Raw genomic sequence first — 15,555 nt, 5'->3', positions numbered from 1 at the left:
TATATTTGCCCAGCCTATCCCTTGCAGTGTTTGTTGTATCTGGGTTAAGCACTCTCCTTGTGGCTCCATCACCACTCAGATTGATATTATTTGAATTATTTGTTTGCTGGGCATCGTGTGAGACAAGGCTCACTTATCCACTTCAACATAATGCTAAAATATTGTATAATCTCGCTTTCTGGGGAGACACAATGGCTCAGCGCTGTGACTGCCAGGCGAAGGTAACTCTGTCCCTTTGCTGAATGCAGCAGCTCAAGGCAGGCGTGGATTTTCCGGGGGTTTTGCTGCTTCCCACGCCAGGTTCCCCCGGGCAGGGACGAGCCCCGGCTCGAGAGCCCGCTGGTGACATCTGACAGCGATCTGCGAAACTTTGGATGCATTTTAAGGCAGGAAAGTGGACTCGGCCTGACTCGAGGAAATGCATTATTTTAGCAGCACTGGCGAGGAGGGGGAAAAAGCGAAGCGGAGTTTGCGGAGGGGAAGGGACGCGGGAGCGCAGCCCCCGCGCATCCTGCGCGACCCCCGGGGGCAGCCGGGGCTGGGGCCACGCGTGCCCCGCGCCCCCCGCCCGCACCGAGCCGCCCCAGCGGGGCAAAAGCGCCACGGAGCAAGTTTGGGGGGCACGTGTGTGCTGAGCCAGGACAGCAGCGCTCAGCCCGCAGTGAAAGGAAGGGTGGGGGTGGAATTTAATTCCAGGGAAAACTGGGGGATATCGGGAAGGGCAGGAAAGCAATAATGAAGTGCAACGAAATATGAACCCCGTTTATTCTGTATACTGGGGGGTGCACCCCGGCTGCCCTCGGACAGCAGCGCTCCGGTGAGCTCGGGGAAGGAAGAGTAAATGTACTAAAAAAAAAAAAAAAAAGGAAAAAAAAAAGGGCAAAAAATAAAATCAAAACGTGGACTGGAGTTTGCAAAAACCCCTGCACTGGATCCGGAGCCAACCTTCTGTTTTCCCTGGATCCCACCAGATTTGGGAGCTCTCGGGTGGGTTGGCAGAGCGACCGCGTTCTGCTGTGAACCCCACTGTGAAGAGTTAAAAAAGGGGGGGAAAAAAGGCTTTTAAATCTGCAAAAAGAGAAAGATCTGAACTCTGGGCCTGGATTTTCCCACTGAAGGAAAACTTATTGTGTTCCAAATCCTTGGGACCTGGCGATGCCGTGCGGGAGGGGTCAGCAGCAGGTTCTCCTGTCTGGAAAAAGCTGTCCCTCGGCCTTTCCCCCACCTCGGCGCCTCTTTTCAGTGGGGTGTAAAAAACACATCCCTTCCCGTGAAAATCTGCCCTCCTAAAGTGTATTTTTAGAGAAGTTTGAGTTCAGGCGTCACGACTGGGGAGGGGGGATGCTGCCAGAGAGGCAGGCGCTGAGAAAGAAGGTTTTTTTTCCCCCTTTTCATCAAGCTCCCGCACTGCCATTTTCCCGAGGCAGGGAGGGAGCGAGGGAGGGAGAGCGGAGCGACAGACAGCGCTGGCGAGGAAGTTTCTCACGGCAACTGCGGGCTGGATCGGGAACGGAGCCTTTTGTTCCCGGCAAGTTCAGCAGGAGAGAGAGTTGGAGCCTGCTGGAGAGAAAAACCAGCGGAGAAATAAAATGGAGGGAAGTAGGAAGAGAGGAGAGAGCTGGTGCTGGGCTGAGATTAACTGCAGAGCACCGCGCTCGGGTGTGCGCGGCATTTATTTAGAAAGTTGGTGTGGTAGCCTGAGGCAGAAATCCCTCGTTAAGTGCATGGGAATGAGTGAGAGACCCAAGGACACGCAGTGCTGGGCAGGAAGTGGAATTTTCCAAGGGGTTCACATCCTTCGGTGCTCTTTTTGCCAAGATTCGCTCTCCTCGCTCGATGAAGGCTGCCTCCTAGAGACACCAGGGAAAAGGCCTTAAAAATGTGGCGTGCTCTAGGCCTGTTTAAACGGAATAATGAAAGGTCGGGCTTACCCTCCCTTAGAGATTGCAGCGCAGTCTGAAGCCCAGATGCAATTTGGGGTACTGCCCTGCCTCTCCTCTGTGTCCCTTTCTGCCCAGTGAGTGTTGAAACGCGGTGCATTGTGACCATGATCCCGGAATGGGGTGAAAAGTCACCTAAAACCCAGCCCCCCCTCGATTTAATGCTTAGACACACATCCAGTACATCCCATATTCACATCCACAATTGGTTTTGTTCCCCTGCACACGCCGCTAATCCTTCACCCCAAACCACGCGTGCTCTTTGCATGTATGCAGACCTAGAATGTGAAATAAACTTGTCTGAATTAACCCCCAAATCGCTGACAAACATCCATCCCTTTAGCAGGCACCCAGGAAGGGGGAGCAGAACTAATCCCCTCATTATTTGTACACTCGGTCCAGGTGGAATTAAAAAACAAGCGCCTGATTACGAGGCGAGTGGATTTTTCAGCACAAGTTTGGGGTTTAGTGATTAAAACGATTTGATTAAAAATGTTCATCACCTTGTGCCTTCCCGGCAGGGCAGGGCAGAAGCTCCGGTGCCCTGTGAGAGCGCGGCGTGGCTGTGACAGCAGCTCAGCGAGACACCACGTGGGAAAGCCGAGTTCGGGATTTAAACGTGCTTTTCCACTCCGGCCATGAGGGAGGGAGAGCCTGAGTTGGGGGAAAAATAAATAAATAATGAATGAAAAAAAAAAGGCTTCGCTTGGAGCTCAGAAGCGACCTCTGTGGCTGCCGGGGACTGAAGTTCAAGAGCCCCGGGCTGGGAGCGCGGAGCAGATGCGGCTCGGGAAAATCCAACAGCAGCAGGAATGGAAAAGGGGGCTCGGGGGTCGGGGCTGGCCCCCCGGGAAGCGCAGCGGGGCCGGGTGGGAGCGGTGCCACCCCCCCATGGGACCTGGCTCTGTGTGGGAGCCCCGCGGTGCCCGAGCCGTGCCCGCTCCCGGTGCCCCCGGCCCCGCCGCTGTCCGCGGCCACCGAGCCCCGGGGCCGGCCCCGAGCAGCCCCCGGAGCGGCCCCGGCCGCACCGAGCTGCCCTGCCCTGCCCGGGCCGGGGGCACCGCGGGGCACCGGCCGTGCCCGTCCTGCCCGGTCCGGTCCTGCCCGGTCCGGTCCTGCCCTGTCCCGGTCCTGCCCGGTCCGGTTCTGCCCGGTCCGGTCCTGCCCTGTCCCGGTTCTGCCCGGTCCGGTCCTGCCCGGTGCCGGTTCTGCCCTGCCCGGTCCGGTCCTGCCCTGTCCCGGTTCTGCCCGGTCCGGTTCTGCCCGGTCCGGTCCTGCCCGGTCCGCTCCTGCCCTGTCCCGGTCCTGCCCTGTCCCGGTTCTGCCCGGTCCGGTCCTGCCCGGTGCCCGCCGTGTCCCACGGAGCCGCCCCGCACCGGGACCTCTGCAGGCATGGGAAAGTTTACCAGGGAAACGTCAGGAAGCATCAGGCAGGAATTTCAGTGCATCCCGTGTTCCTGCCCTGTCCCGGTCCTGCCCTGTCCCGGTTCTGCCCAGTCCGGTCCTGCCCGGTCCGCTCCTGCCGGGTCCGCTCCTGCCCTGTCCCGGTTCTGCCCGGTCCGGTCCTGCCCGGTGCCGGTTCTGCCCCGCCCGGTCCGGTTCTGCCCTGCCCGGTCCGATCCTGCCCTGTCCCGGTTCTGCCCGGTCCGGTTCTGCCCGGTGCCGGTTCTGCCCTGCCCGGTCCGGTCCTGCCCGGTGCCCGCCGTGTCCCACGGAGCCGCCCCGCACCGGGACCTCTGCAGGCATGGGAAAGTTTACCAGGGAAACGTCAGGAAGCATCAGGCAGGAATTTCAGTGCATCCCGTGTTTTATGGTGGCGTTAACTTTTACATATTGGGAGTAATTAGCGGCGAGGCTGTTAAAAGCAGATTTAAATAACCACCCCCCTCCCCCCTTTCTCTCCTTTCCCAAAATGGTCCAAATCCGGTTTACCTCTGACTCGACCCCCACCCGCACAGAGGTGAGAGCACAAACCCCACGGTTTGTCCATGTAGGCAGGAAAACACATTAAAACCCGCATATTAATTAACAAGTCAATTAAAATTAATATGATTTTGCAATGGTTATTTTGGGTTCTGCCCCTCCCCGCCCCCCAACTTTGTTTTAGCAAAGTGGGGAAACATATACAGAAACCTTCCTTGCAGTAGATGCTTTTTTTTTTTCAAACGGAGCCCAGATGCTGGTCAGGATTAAGGTTACACCAAACACATTCTACATTGCCATTTTCCAAACAGAATAAAGCAGATGGAAAAGATGGAAGAGGATAAAGCAGGAACGGAGCAGCAGTGAAAACTGCAAGCCCTGCACTAACGCTGAGAGGAGTGAGCTGGGATGCCAGGAGAGGCAGAAAGAAAGGAAGCAGGCGTAGCGCCGCTGCATATCACATTCCTCACGGTTAAAATGAGTATCTTTAATTAAACAGCTGTCAGAATTTGGGCTTTAAACCTTATATTTAAAAGGGGAGAAGGAAATTGAGCTGCAGCTGATCACGGCGTCTCCTCAGGGCTCAGTCCTAGGAGATGTGAAAGCCACTGGCCGGGGGCCATCAGAGTACTTAAGTCTCTGCGTAATTTTAAACATCAGCAGCCGCGGTGATTTTAAGGATCTACTCCCTTAAAGTTAGCCATGCACTCAGCACTTTGCAGGATCCGCCCAGCACATCCTGCCCTGTCCCGGTTCTGCCCGGTCCGGTCCTGCCCGGTGCCGGTTCTGCCCTGCCCGGTCCGTGCCCGGTCCGGTTCTGCCCTGCCCGGTCCGGTCCTGCCCGGTGCCGGTCCTGCCCGGTCCCGGTCCTGCCCGGTCCGGTCCTGCCCGGTCCGGTTCTGCCCTGCCCGGTCCGGTCCGGTCCTGCCCTGCCCGGTCCGGTCCTGCCCGGTCCGGTCCTGCCCGGTGCCGGTTCTGCCCGGTGCCCGCCGTGTCCCACGGGGCCGCCCCGCACCGGGACCTCTGCGGGCATGGGAAAGTTTACCAGGGAAACGTCAGGAAGCATCAGGCAGGAATTTCAGTGCATCCCGTGTTTTATGGTGGCGTTAACTTTTACATATTGGGAGTAATTAGCGGCGAGGCTGTTAAAAGCAGATTTAAATAACCACCCCCCTCCCCCCTTTCTCTCCTTTCCCAAAATGGTCCAAATCCGGTTTACCTCTGACTCGACCCCCACCCGCACAGAGGTGAGAGCACAAACCCCACGGTTTGTCCATGTAGGCAGGAAAACACATTAAAACCCGCATATTAATTAACAAGTCAATTAAAATTAATATGATTTTGCAATGGTTATTTTGGGTTCTGCCCCTCCCCGCCCCCCAACTTTGTTTTAGCAAAGTGGGGAAACATATACAGAAACCTTCCTTGCAGTAGATGCTTTTTTTTTTTCAAACGGAGCCCAGATGCTGGTCAGGATTAAGGTTACACCAAACACATTCTACATTGCCATTTTCCAAACAGAATAAAGCAGATGGAAAAGATGGAAGAGGATAAAGCAGGAACGGAGCAGCAGTGAAAACTGCAAGCCCTGCACTAACGCTGAGAGGAGTGAGCTGGGATGCCAGGAGAGGCAGAAAGAAAGGAAGCAGGCGTAGCGCCGCTGCATATCACATTCCTCACGGTTAAAATGAGTATCTTTAATTAAACAGCTGTCAGAATTTGGGCTTTAAACCTTATATTTAAAAGGGGAGAAGGAAATTGAGCTGCAGCTGATCACGGCGTCTCCTCAGGGCTCAGTCCTAGGAGATGTGAAAGCCACTGGCCGGGGGCCATCAGAGTACTTAAAGTCTCTGCGTAATTTTAAACATCAGCAGCCGCGGTGATTTTAAGGATCTACTCCCTTAAAGTTAGCCATGCACTCAGCACTTTGCAGGATCCGCCCAGCACACTCAGAGCAGCTCTGAGCTCCAGGACATGAGTATCTGCACATCTGAGAAACAAAGAAAATCCTCTTTTCAATAGGCTAAACATTTCTCCTTTATTTTCTAAGAGACACCAGTTCGTCCATACTGGGAAATTGGATCAGACTGGAATAAAATCTCAAGGGGAAGTTAGCAGAATCTGTGCTTATTTGCAAAATATCACCATTTGGCAAATTCAGACCTTAGGTGAAATTCTACAATAGTGGTTTACTCAGCACTGTGACTCAGTTACATGATGTGCTTTGAAAATCTCTTGCAGAAACTGATTTTAAGAGATTTTGTTGGTATTATATCGGCACACACACGACACAGAGAAGGAACACACAAACTATTAAATATTCATGCTATGGGGAGAACACTTAGTAACGTCCCTTCACTCCAGCTGTACAAAGGCAGGCACAAATAACTGCTGAAAAAATGAATAACCCAAAACAATCGCAACATTCCACATAAACACGGGGTTGAGCAGCTTGCAAACATTGGCCAAGAAAGGGTCAAACAGTAATTGTCCTTATCTACCTTTCAGCAGCCTCACATGAATGTGTAATTCCAATCTGAATTCTGTAATCAGCCCCCCCCCCGGGAGGGTTGGGGCTTCCCACACACTCAGGGTCCCTGTGCGGGGATGGATTTTCTGCTCCAGGCCTCCACCTCGAGCTCACGTGGCCTAAAGTCACCTTCTGAACGTCACAAGTAGGGACCTCGGTGACATTTCCTCACAAACAAAAATTCAAACACATTCTGACCAGCTTGGCTGGAACTTTCGGAGTTCAGCTGCGGGACTGTGAAATGAGGTCATTTTTATCTATCAGTTAGCTGTGCCTTGAGAGAGGCCCGTGATCACACCTCAGCAACAGCACTGCTGGTACAGGCTGGGATATCACACACATTTTGCACTAAAACAAAGGCATTGGCCTGAGCTTCCTCTGTAAAACTGAGCTCCACACACACTGAAGAATTGTAAAAAAGACATAATTTTCAAGTATTTATGAAAGTATTGAGTATATCTGGCAAAAAAACCCAAAAAACCACTCCAAATCCAAACACGTAATGGTTGTTACTTGCATCCCAATCTTTAGAATTAGATCCTGAGTGAAACGTGATCAGGAGGAGTCAGAGTCATTACAGCTGTCAGAAAAGGTGCAATTAACGGTATTATGAAACAAAGTTTTTAAAAAATTACTTTTCCCAGCTTCAGGAAATACAGTTACTGCCCTCGGGCTTTCCTGTGGCGGGTTCCTGCAGGCACTGCAGCCCTCCCTGCCCAGCCCGACCCTCTGCAATCACTGCCTTCCTATTGCCTCACCTACCTTCTCTATTTTTAGGGAGTGTTTTGTGCAGGACTGCCTCATCCATGTGTGCAGAGTGCCCAGCACGCTTCGTGATGTTTAAACACAGGGCTGAGAGCAGTAAATAATGCTGAGGCAGCACCAGGAGCAGAACTTCTGCAGGGCAGTGATGAGCCACGGGCTGCAACGAGCCCCTGGCACTTATCAGCATCCCACAGGATAACGGAGCCCTGGATTCAGCTCAAGAAACTGCTCATTATCATTATGCTTTAAAGAACTTTGCAATTACTCAAAAAAAATTTTTTTTTAAACCTGTTTAATAGGCACAGCAGCAACTTTCTATAAAAATAAAAAAAAAACCCTAACCAAAACACCCACCAATAAACAAAACCCAACCCAAACATGAAGCACTACAGCTGAGTTGTGATGCAAATGAGCGAATTAATTTCCACCACTTCTAGAGGTACAAAAATAATCTAAATTTGACATCCTATTACGGGGAGAAAGGAAAAAACCCACCCCAAAATCAAGGCAAAGATGGTGAAAGTAATGTCCAGACAACGAGAGGCTAATTAACCTGACCTCAGCAAGATGCAAAACTTAAATTATTCGTCCTCAGGAGGGGGAAGAGATGTAGAGGAAAGTAAAGAGATAAAATACAACAAAGGTTGCAATAATGCCAAAGCTGATGCCTCTCTTTGATGGGGCAGCAAATTTTCCTGGGTAAAGGAAGACAGAGTAGATCTCACCCATCCCCAAATCAACAAAATGTTTGGTTTGGTGCATCACGTAAAAATAGCAGTCAAATTGGAAAAGATGAAGGTCAGTGCAAGAGAAGTTTTGTGGGTAAAATAAAAAATGACTAAAAATCCAGAGCTGGATTGTGCTGAAATGGGAAGGTTTGGGCTGGAGAGCGAGTGCTTGGAAAGCTCCTGAGGCTTTGGTCTCAGAACTGGTGCTGTTGATGGGCTTGAAGTGAGCACAAGGAACTGAAAAAGAGTGTTAATGCAGGTGGTGACTGACAACACCCAAGGGCTCCAGTGCAGGAGACTGGAACATCCTGAATGAAGACCTGGATGAGGTTCTGGAGCAGCACAGGAACCCTGAGGAACGGGCTGGTGGAATGCAGTAATAAGATTAATGCAAATCACAAGGCAGTTCACAGGGGGACTGACAGCCAAAACTCTGGTAACCTGGGAATTCAGCACAGCCAGGGAAGGATGGAGACTCGGGAGTGTTATTTAGTCACAGAAACGAAGATGACAAATGGGATCTAACGACCAGGTAAGGCACATCCAGATGTTATGGCAACAGCTCTCTTACAGAATTTTGGGTACAGTTTCTATTCAAGAATGACATATGATAACTGGAATAATCACAGAGAAAGCTCCCTGAGCTGGTTACAAGAGCAAGGAATCTGTCAGGAGAGAAGTGAAGCTTCCTTTCAGCAAACTCCAACAAGGGAGGGGTGATGGGGTGAGTTTGTATACACAGACTATGGCTTCAAGTCAGTATTTGAACTCCAGGGTTATCTTAGCAACAAATACATATCTAAAGGCCTGAGTACAATTAAAAGGACTGCTAGAATAGGATGCCTTATTATTAGAAAAACTAGATTTTAAAGAATCCTTCTTTCCTCTGGGGAACATAGACCCAGTGGAGAACTTTGACAGTTTTGTCATTATTTTCCCCACTTTTAATCAGTGAAATGAGAGGAAAATCTCTGCAATATTGTGAAGATTCATGTGGTTAAAAAGTATTCAGACACTGTAGTGATAAGTGTAACAAAAATCCATTACAATTAGCAATTCTGTATTTACTGCAGCACTTGAATTATATGCAATAAATAAAATATGGAAGCAAACATCAAATAACAAGGATAAAAGAAAACTCTGAATGAGACAAGAGTTTGAGAAGGCAGGTTGTATGATTTGATTTATAATTAGAGTTTGCATCATGGCGCAAAGAACTGGATTAGGGTGGGCAAAAGTGTAAGAAGCACAGGCAGGAAAACTGAACACCCTGCTCAGCTCCCTGGTAAATTCATCCGGGTCACAGGAGCGTGAAGAACCACGGAACAGAGGGTGAATAACGTGGGCCTGCAGCTCACACCAGCTCAGCACATTCCCTGGGTCACACAGTGCTTGGAGGACTCAGCACTGATCCTTGTGTGGCCAGGCCTGCTCACACTGTCACTGTCACCTCAGCTCCCCTGCTCTGCAGGGAACTCTTCAAGGAGGGAGATTTCCAAGGGAATAGCACCCAAAATCCCAGAGGACTGCACCTCCCAGAAGACCAGAAAAGCTCAAACCACGGGCCTGGTTTTCCTGAAGTCTTTCTGTTTCCATCATAAGGAACCACCAGGAGCATGTACCACCCGTTTCTTTCATCTCACATCCCTTCTCCTCTCCACACAAAATGTACCTGCTTTAGCAAAATAGCAAAAACCAGGGCTGCCCTTCTGGGATCTTCTGTCCCACATGCCTGCCCACTGGAGATCTTTCCATCCCACTCTTCTGAGCTTCCTTGGATCTGCCACCTCTTCCCCTTCCTATAAACAGTAACACACACAAGCATGGAGCCAAAAAGCATCTTCAGCTGGGGTGGTTTCCTCCTTCTTTTCTTTACCTTTTTGTTTTTCTCAGTGTTCTCACCAGAGGATACCTTACAAGCACAAAAGATCATACATACACATTAAAAGAGATCCCATGACAATATTCTTGACGTAAACCGCAGAGACTTCAGTCAGAAATAATCAGAAATCTGCTCTTCCACAGGTGGTAATGGACTTCTGCACGTTAAGGGATGTTTAAATGGATTTACCACTTGCTTCATCATGAACCTTGCAGCCTTTCAGAAAAGAAGCACAGGGAAAAAAACAATAGATGTCAGGAGAAAAGGAGTAGTCATTCAGGTTGACCCCCAGAATCCCCAAATTCCTGAGAATTCCCTGTCAACACATTGTGAAAAATAACACACAGCTGAGTAGCAGAACACCTCTCTGTGGGATAACTGCCCAGAATATCTTGAGAGGTAAATTAATACAAGAAAGAACCAAGCACTGTGCACCCGATTAACAGTGAAAATACCTGAAATCAGCATAACAAAGTGGGGTGAGTGCACTTGTGCTCAGGATGGTTAAACAGCTGTAATTAGATCAAACAAACTAGATTGATGTATCATCCCTTTGTAGCTGTGGCCTCAGAAGGCAGGTCAGGAGCTAAGTTCAGTAAAACAGTTTTAGTGCTGCAGCTTTTATCTAACAAGGCACAGCCACACACTCACTCCAAAGTAAATACTGCTCAGGAGAATTGCTGAATTCCAAAGAAAGAGAGTTTCTAGAGAAGGTGCTGTTCTTCAATAACAACCTTAACTTTTGTCAGTAATGAAACTGTCCTCCTGAATTCAATAATAGGCTCTTTGGATAAACACTGCACAGAATTTTGGTTACAAATTCATTCAAGGCATTTGAAAGTCTTTATTGAGTTGCTTCCCATTCACATAAAGTGTCTGCACAAAATGGGTGAATTCTAATTTGCTTTGTTCTTTCAGAACCTTTTAATTAAATTTTAAGAAAATCATGTAAAACAACATTGAATGAAATATGGTCAGTACGTTTCAGAGATGAGGAAAACATAAGGTAGCAGATGGTAGGAAGAGGATATATGTGAAGAAATGTAAATAGCAGGGAACCTCACCAAATCAAAGACGTGAGGCAGAACTGAAAGCGCCTGCAAGACCCCTGGGAGGGCTGAGGAGATGAAGCAACCACTGAGCTCAGAGGTATCAGCCTTGCCTTGCTCAGAAATGACACAACACCAACAGGAAGCTCCAATCTGGCAGAGGGACCCCTTGTAACTGAGTGAGATTGTTGTGAAGGGTCCTTAGGATGAGTATGGGAGGAAGGGAGGAAGGGAGGAAGGGAGGACAGGTGCCAACAAATGTATTTATCAAACACTCTTGGAACAGGAAAGATACCAACTCTTCAGAACGGTAAGCAATGAAGACATTATAAAGGAGCTAATAGTAGAAAATAACCTTATTTTGAAGACAAATGAGATGAATTGTTTATGTTAGGCAGGAGACCAAGCAAAGCAAGCCATCAGAAGAGTTGTGGGCAGCAGAAGCAGGCTGACCCAGGGCTTGGGAGGGGATGTAACCTGTGTGTTACCATTGTTTGGCCCAGGAGCTGCACTCCAGGTCTCTGAGCTGCTGTGGCTGCACTGATTGCTGGCTGGGAGCCACCTCTGCCACGGCAGAGCCAAAGAAATTAGCAAGTGGATTGTGCCATATCTGTGGATCAGAGCAGAGCCGGGGTGCAGACCAAGCAGCCCTTTCTAACCTTCTGATCAAAAAATGTATCAACAGACCAATAACTGTTAAAGAGAAGCCACCAAATACTAGAGGATGTTTAAGGGTGAAGGGAGGCACCCTTGAGGAGCAGGGCCCAGCTGATAACTGCAAATTCAGCTGAAGGAATAGCTGGAAAATGGTGACCATTCTAAACATTTGTATTTCAAACGGTTGGTGAGCACATTCCCACAGCAGAACTCCACAAACCTCATGAAGCCTAAATCACAACAATTCCCATTTTGTATCTTCTTCTGCCCCAAGCTCCATTTGTCTGGGTGATTGATGAGGTGAGCTCTGGCTGCACAAGGCTTCTCTCCTTCTGAATGGAGGAACAATTCAGATAAGGAACAAATCTCTTCTGAGTGAATAGAGGAAACTGGACTTAACTGCATTGACTAAGGTATTTATTGTACATCTAGGCCAGAGGAAGCTTAGCACTTTTAATACATATAAAACTGCAGAGAGCTGCTAGGAAGAGCAGAAACCAACCAAAAACATATTCACAAGTTCCTTAATTATTTAAATTAAGCCACTAAAGTAACAGGAAAGAAAGAGCAACAGATATCTATCAATTCCAGTGGCTGATTCCAGCCACCCACAGCAACTGAGGAGCAGTTGGCTCTGTGTCCCCTCAGGCACCCTCAGGCTGAGGAACAGCTAAATTGTAATCACATAACCTCCAACGGGCAGTGCTTTCGTGGCTCTTGATTTCATAAATTGTCTTGAGGTTCCTTGTCATGGAAGACATTGGATATAATTACGGACAAAAAAGATAACTCACAGGCCTGGTCCTGGGCAAGGTGCTCTGGCAACTCAGCAGCTCAGGGGATCATCAGCTCTTTGTAGACAGCAGCCCAATGCTAAGAGACAAACTGCAATAAATAAATCTCTGTGGTACAACTCCAACGTGCCAGTTCGGAAAAGACCATGTGCAGAATTCCTGAGAGGCAATGACACCACAGAATTAAAAATTTTAAGTGCAAACCCCAACATTAAGTCATCCATTTGCAATTGTTGGTGGTGAATCCATCTAGTCCAGATGGGAAGAGGTCACTGTCTTCTTTTTCCAGGGCAAGTCTATGAATAATTTGAGTGATTAAAGCTCAAATCAGGTGTGAAAATGAAAGACCAGGAAAGCACAGGGAAAAGAAACCACACTCACAAAGAGAGACTCAGCTTTCATTCTGGAATCAGGAAAGGCCCCTTCCATTTCTGTCCTGCCATAAAATACAGGTGAGCTCGTACATTTTTTCCCCAAAGAGTTGTCACTTTTAAAGGCACATTGAAATCTTATTTTTACTTTTTAGGTCTCCCTTCCTCTACTGGAGATGACCTAAATTTTGAGCTGAAGCACTCACAGCATCCTCGCTCGGAATAGAAAACAACAGCAAAAAAACATCAGGCTGTGAAAAGAGGCAAAATAATAGGAGGGAAAATTACAGTGAAGTCCTCCCTGAATAAGAGGAGGTCACAAAGGCTGCAGAAATAGAAGCTGAAGTGGTGCTATCCTGAGCCAGGGGACACAAAGTGGTTGCATTTACAGCCCAGGACAGGTGGGCAGGATGTGAATCGAAGCAAACGGCCGCGGTTCTGGGAATACCCAACAGCTCTCAGCATCCCCCTTCAAACACTGCACCCTGCTCCCGGCAAGGAAATGCCACAGACACCAAACTCCAACAGCCTCTTGTCACAAAAAAAAAACCCTACAAAAACCTGAATGCTTTCTAGGAGTGTTCAAGTGGAATTAGACAGCTACAGAAAGGGGTGGAGGCAATATTTTATATGTAAATAGAAAAAATGTACAGGAACACATATAGAGCCCAATAATCAGCAGTAGAGACTACTGAACATTCATGCAGCTCATCGTTAACAAAACAAACCCCAAAATGGACTTGCAGATACGTTGATTTTGCTTTATTTTATCATCTTAAATAGCCAGCAGAAACTAAGATTATAATCTGTGCCTTTTAAAAATTCCATTCAACAGATGTTCATAAACAGAACTGAGCCAAATTTCAGGTTCCCAAAAGGATATTCAGCCCGAGAACTTTTACAAATGGATAATAAAGTCCCACTTTTCCCCTTGTAATCATTGCTTTTCTGAGCCACTAAATCCTCTCTTAGCCTCATTACAAGTTCCCACCAGCATAAAATGTATTTTTCATTTCCATTTCCTATAGTATTGTTTTCCAAAAATGGCATTTCCCAGCACAAGACAACTCTCCTTCACTCCTTTTTTATGTCACCTCCTCAATACCAAAGGATTGTCTCAGTGACAAGGCTCTGTTCTTCTAAAAAGATGAAAAAAAAAATCCAAGTGGTACTAATAAATATTTACTTAATGTAAAGAAAAGGGAATTCAACAGTTAAGGATGAAAATTACAGGGGGAAAAAAAAGGTGTTTGGAAAGGCAAGGCTGTAAGAAGTTCAGTGCTGTTTATGAGAACGACTGCTCAATGGCTCCTTCTGGGACACAGTGAGATGACTTCTTTAAAAGTATGGTCTAGAAATACCCCCAAATCACTGAAATTATAAGTCACCTGAGTATTTCAGCCGCAATACAAAATTAAGAAATATCAGGACACATAATGAAAATGGTGGAATGAAACCAGCATTGCACTGACTTGTCTATGTTAAAAGGGGAAGGGGGGGGCTGAAGTGAAAGGTTTTATTTTTACTTAATTACTCTCAGTGCTCCCTGGGGACTCCTTCCAAAGCCTATTTTGTATTTGGACCTAAATGCAAGCAGAATTCAGCCTTGATCTTATTCCTTATGACAATATGTTTCTTAAATTAGAAGTCCCACAACTGGAATGTTGACACCAGTGCTGGTTCCTCCAGCACCTCAGAGTCCCTCCTGTGCTATCAATCCATTAACCCGGGAAGCAGTGAGAACAGGGGACCACAGACTGTTCAAAATTAAAAAATCCATCCACAAAACAATACTTTGCGAGCATACAGCATCTTTCATCCATTTCTATGGATGTGGAAATGGGAAGCCTCAAAGTACTTAAAAAAAAAAAAATCAACAAACCCACCTAACTTCAAGGTATTGTGAAATGATAACGTATTAATTGAGCGAGCATCCACCTGTGATGCGATTTAAGAGTCTCCTACTGCAGCATTTCACACATATTCAACCCACCTTCTGGTAACAGCGTGCAAGTTTATGGTATGTAGAAGGAACAGCAGAGCTGGTTAAAGATTTTCTCTTGCTTCACATACTCCGCAAGCTTCTCATTAACTCATACATGACTTTAATCAGCGCTGAAGCACACACTTCCTTCAGCATGCAGCAGGACTGAGCTGGGGGGAAAATCCTCCATAAAATATGATTGTAACCATGAATTAATAAAGAGAAGGGCAACGTTTTCCTAAAGTGGCTGCCGATTCTCATCTGTAAAGGGTTAAACCGACCTTTGCTGATCCAGAAGAGGTAATAAAATAGAACTTTAAGGACAAAAATGGAGCACTTCAAGAGATTATTATGAAGAGCCACATTCAAGAAGACAAAACCTTATTCTTAAAGCACAGATGCTTCTGAAACAAGAGATCGCACGTTTTTAACAGCACATTGCCAAGCGCTTATAATGAATAAGCAAAACGAGGGGAATCAGGGTGGTTTTTTTCCTTTTTCCTTGGAGCTCAGAGGGAAGGGGCATTCATGGATGTGGTAGCAGAAGCAGCTCTGCACTTCTGCAGGGCTGTGGAGCTGGTGCTGGTCGGTGTGTGGGGGGAGAAAACAGAGTAAAACCTGAGAAAAACCCACCAGAGCTCCTGTCCTCCCCTTCCAGCGTTAATGGGAGGGATACGAGTCCATGGGAGCTGCAGTGGGGGATGGTGCTGGCGGAGGGGGTGGGGAGAACCGAGCGAGGCCTTACAACCATCAGCAGCTCTTGTTCTTGTTCCTTTCAGCCTTAGCAGGAGGATGTGAAGCTCATGGAGCCGGCAGCGGGATGTGTGTGTGGGGGGGTGAAGCAGCGCAGGATCATAGTTTAGCTTTTGTCCTCTCTCCGCAGGGTTAATAGGAGGACACGAGTGTCACCGGGATAAGGGCAGGGCCGGGGG

At 48.0% G+C, this 15,555-nt stretch overlaps 1 long non-coding RNA gene across 3 annotated transcripts; it reads right to left on the bottom strand.

Moving 5' to 3' along the window:
- Positions 1–644: 644 nt before the first annotated feature.
- On the bottom strand, positions 645–15,505 carry LOC120513932. 3 transcript variants are annotated; one of them, XR_005630380.1, is made up of 4 exons: positions 15,257–15,373; positions 9,559–14,793; positions 2,444–2,594; positions 645–1,850 (listed from the first exon to the last, which is right to left on the bottom strand). It is a non-coding gene; the product is annotated as an uncharacterized LOC120513932 (long non-coding RNA). The 3 variants fall into 3 exon arrangements; XR_005630378.1 differs by having other exon boundaries at positions 9,559–15,505; XR_005630379.1 differs by having other exon boundaries at positions 645–1,557; positions 9,559–15,505.
- Positions 15,506–15,555: the final 50 nt, after the last annotated feature.

The sequence above is a fragment of the Passer montanus genome, unplaced genomic scaffold (genome assembly GCF_014805655.1).
Source record: "Passer montanus isolate IOZ18808 unplaced genomic scaffold, ASM1480565v1 scaffold89, whole genome shotgun sequence".
NCBI classification, from domain to species: domain Eukaryota; kingdom Metazoa; phylum Chordata; class Aves; order Passeriformes; family Passeridae; genus Passer; species Passer montanus.
This window is presented reverse-complemented; position numbering and strand designations above follow the sequence as displayed.